Consider the following 3,663-nt stretch of genomic DNA (forward strand, 5'->3'; position numbering starts at 1 on the left):
TATAGATAGATAGATGGGTATAGATATATCAGTATCCTTTTGCTTCTGTTTCTCTGGAGAACCCTGACTAATATATTCTCTAGTAAACTTAAATTTTTCTCCATAAAGGTTTTGCAATGGATGATATTTTCAAAAGCTGAAGTTCATGAGTAGCAGAGAGTTTAGGCTTAAGGTAGAAATTAAAGTTATAATCCAGAAGCTTCCTCTGGATCAGCTTAATATAATTAAAACTATCATGAAAAAAATAAAATGGAAATTCATTTTAATGGATTTAATGGGAATGTGTTCAACATAATCTGTGTTGTAATATTTTAGTTTTTGGGTTTTTTTTTTTTTCACTCTTACAAGGGATCAAAAGAAAGGCTGTCCTAGTGTTTCTTGGAACATCTACCTAATTTGCTAGAGTCATAGGCGTCTCCCAGGCATATTTGTTCAAGCCTAGACCTGGGGAAGTATCCTCTTCAAACAGGACTACTAACTGTCCTTAGGCTCACAAAGTATTGACGACCTAAGAAGGTAATAATCATGGCAGGCTGGATCCCAGAAAGTGAATGCATGTTTTAACCTCTAGCTGGAGCCCTTTTCTACTCCACAGATGTTCACTGCCCTTTTCCATGCCTTCCATTCCACATATTTATACTGAAGCATAACTTATGCTAACACCTCATCCCCTGGATTACTTTAACAGAGAATAAAACAGAGAATAAAACGTAAAAGGAAATTAAGCTATTAGAGCAAAATTGCACATGTGAGCCTGGCCACCCAGTCGCCATTTAATGAGTTCAGACCACTAAAATCAAAACTGATCCGTATCAATGACCTAAAGAAAGCCTGAGCAGGATGAGAGAAACCTAAGTGGGAGTGTGAAGATATGCCCAAACAACCATGATTTCTGTGTGGCAGGGGACAGTGAAATTGGGCCTATTCCAGAGTTCCTCAGAAATGTCAGTCACCTATATGAGACATTGCTCTGTTTGAAGAGCCTCTGAGGGCTTTCTTAGAATAAGGGAGTCAGCATATTCTTTTTCTAAAAGTGAGAAAATAATCAAATTTAAATGACCTTCCAGTTACCTCCTGAGAAGGATTATCCAATACAAGTTAAGGTAACATTTATAAAAACATTATGATATTTTGTATTTGTAATCTCTATATGTTTGCCATTTGTGTTAAAGTGTCATAATCCCCAGAGTAATCAACGGTAAAATCCCAAAAGTTTTAAAAGCCTGCAGGCTTCTTTTGAGGCCATCAAAGGTAGGAGAGCTTCCCAATATAGCCTTAGAAAATGGGGACTGCTGAGGTGATATGCATGTTCAATTCTTTAGTGTTGCAAGGGGAAAGGTGCGCTATGTGAAATCACTGTCTGTAGGAAGAGTGTGATTTAATCTTCAAGAAGCTGAAACTACATGATGTATTTTCCAAGATAGCCTTTCTGCATACAAACTCTCTCCTTCTGATCTCTGCCATTTTTGTTAGCTAGGAGTCTGTGCTTGGGGCAAATGGAAGTGATGATGATGCTACTATATAACGCTAATGCTTACGTAATAACTTAGTTGTCTATCGCTGCCATAACAAGTTACCACAAAACTAGCAGCTTAAAACAACACAGACTTACTACCTCGCAGTTCTATGGGTCAGAAATCCAGTGAGCTCAACTAGTTCCACACTCAGAGTCTTACAAGGACAAAATCAAGTTGTCCACCAGCCTGTACACTTCTCTGGAAGCCTTAGGGGGAAAATGCACTTCCAAACTTATTCAGGCCCCTGTTTCCTCACTGACTGCCAGCCAGTGTTGCCTTTAGCTCCTAGGGGACTGTCTCCAGTTCTCCTCCTCACACACAACAAGCAAGACTTTTGTCAACATGAAAAGTCTAAATATTAAACAGGTTCTTGAACTGGTAGCTCATATATAACTGCTCGTTCAACTTTCCCACCTGTCTCATCCCCAGTAGCTTTTCCAGAACTGCTTCCTTCACCATGAAGCTCCCTGAGTTTTCTCAATTCAAACTTGGGCGTTTTTAGCATGTTTACTTTTCTAATGAAGACCTTATGAACAGGGTAACTAGACTGGCAAGGCTTTCTATGTATTTGTAGTGCTGTCTAAAATCAATTTATTGATTGTCTCTTTTAAGACATCTGTCTGCACCTCTGGGATCATGATTTCCATCATCTTCTTCCAGATTTGTCAGACCTGTTGGTGCTGAGCATAAACATAATGCAAACCAATTGCTGGGTCACACAGAACAAATGAAGCAAGTAACCACAGGTAGCCTGAACATCAACATGAGCTTCAGTCATGAACTACCATGGAACACATTTTGTCATGGATAAGATTCATGCCATGAAAGCTGGGCAGGTGGATTTTACCCTGAACATTCTCAGTAATTAGTCTGAATTTTCTGAATGCAGGTTCATCATTCTCCACCTCAGCAAGGCTTACCTCAATATCACAACTCTTGAGGCCAACAGATGAGTTTTGGTTCCTTGTGTCCCTGGGACTAGTGTTCTACCAATATTTCTTACATTGAACATAGCTGGTGCTTTCACATTGTACCAATCTTCTTAGAAAATGTTATCAACCACTTTCTTCTTGGCTTCTTTTTTGTTGCTTTTTGTAAAGCACTTATTCTTGCCAACCACCATCATGCTGCTCAGAGAGCCGAAAGGGGTCAGTCCTTGCAGATGGCCACATGGCCTCCTACATCTTATGGCCAGCAGTGCTGCTGTAAAAGCTTCTCATACTTGGAATCTGACTTCTCTTTCTGCTCCATCACTTTTGCTGCCAGCCAGCAAAAGTCTTCTCCTCCTAAGGGATCATGTGATTAGATTGTGCCACCTGGATGATCGATGTCTTAAGGCCTATGACCTTGATTTTAACTGCAAAGTCCCTTTTGCTATGTAACATAACATATTCACAACTCAAGGCTTAGGATGTGAGTATCTTTGAGGGACCATTCTGTCTACCATGCATAGTGTGTCTTGCGTTTGTGCCACATAATGTCCCGGATGCACTACATACAGCAATTGATTTAAACTTCACCAAAACCTTATGACTGACACTTTGAATATCATAACCATCTTACAGATAGGGACCAAGGAAAAAAGCTTAAATAACTTGCCCAAGGTCATGCAATTTTTAACTAGCACTAGTGAGCTTCAAATGCAGAGGGACAAAGGGAGACCCCGTCTCAAAAAATAAATAAATAAATAATTAGCATACAGTCTTTTCCATCTATGTATAAACAGGACATAAAAATTCAGCCAGCCATAGTATTTGTGCCCTTAAGAATGATGCATGATGACCGGGTATGGTGGCTCACACTTGTAATCCCAGCACTTTGGGAGGCTAAGGCGAGCAGATTGCTTGAGCCCAGGAGTTTGAGACCAACCTGGGCAACATGGCAAAACTCTATCTCTACACAAAGTAGAAAAATTAGCCAGGCATGGTGGTGCTGGCCTGTAGTGCCAGCTACTCAGGAGGCTGAGGTGGGAGGATCACCTGAGCCTGGGGAGGTCAGGGCTGTAGTAGGTCATGATCAGGCCACTGCACTCCAGCCTAGGCAACAGAATGAGACCCTGCATCAAAAACTTTTTATTAATAGAGTGGTACATGATTTTTTTATAGTCCCAAGTTTAGAGACCAGCCTGGGCAACATAGAAAAAAAA

General features: G+C 40.5%; 1 pseudogene; it reads right to left on the reverse strand.

Moving 5' to 3' along the window:
- Positions 1–1,875: 1,875 nt before the first annotated feature.
- Positions 1,876–2,640, reverse strand: LOC105508315 (annotated as a pseudogene).
- Between the last annotated feature and the right edge of the window lie 1,023 nt (positions 2,641–3,663).

This window comes from Colobus angolensis, unplaced genomic scaffold (genome assembly GCF_000951035.1).
Source record: "Colobus angolensis palliatus isolate OR3802 unplaced genomic scaffold, Cang.pa_1.0 Scaffold16, whole genome shotgun sequence".
In the NCBI taxonomy this organism is placed as follows: domain Eukaryota; kingdom Metazoa; phylum Chordata; class Mammalia; order Primates; family Cercopithecidae; genus Colobus; species Colobus angolensis.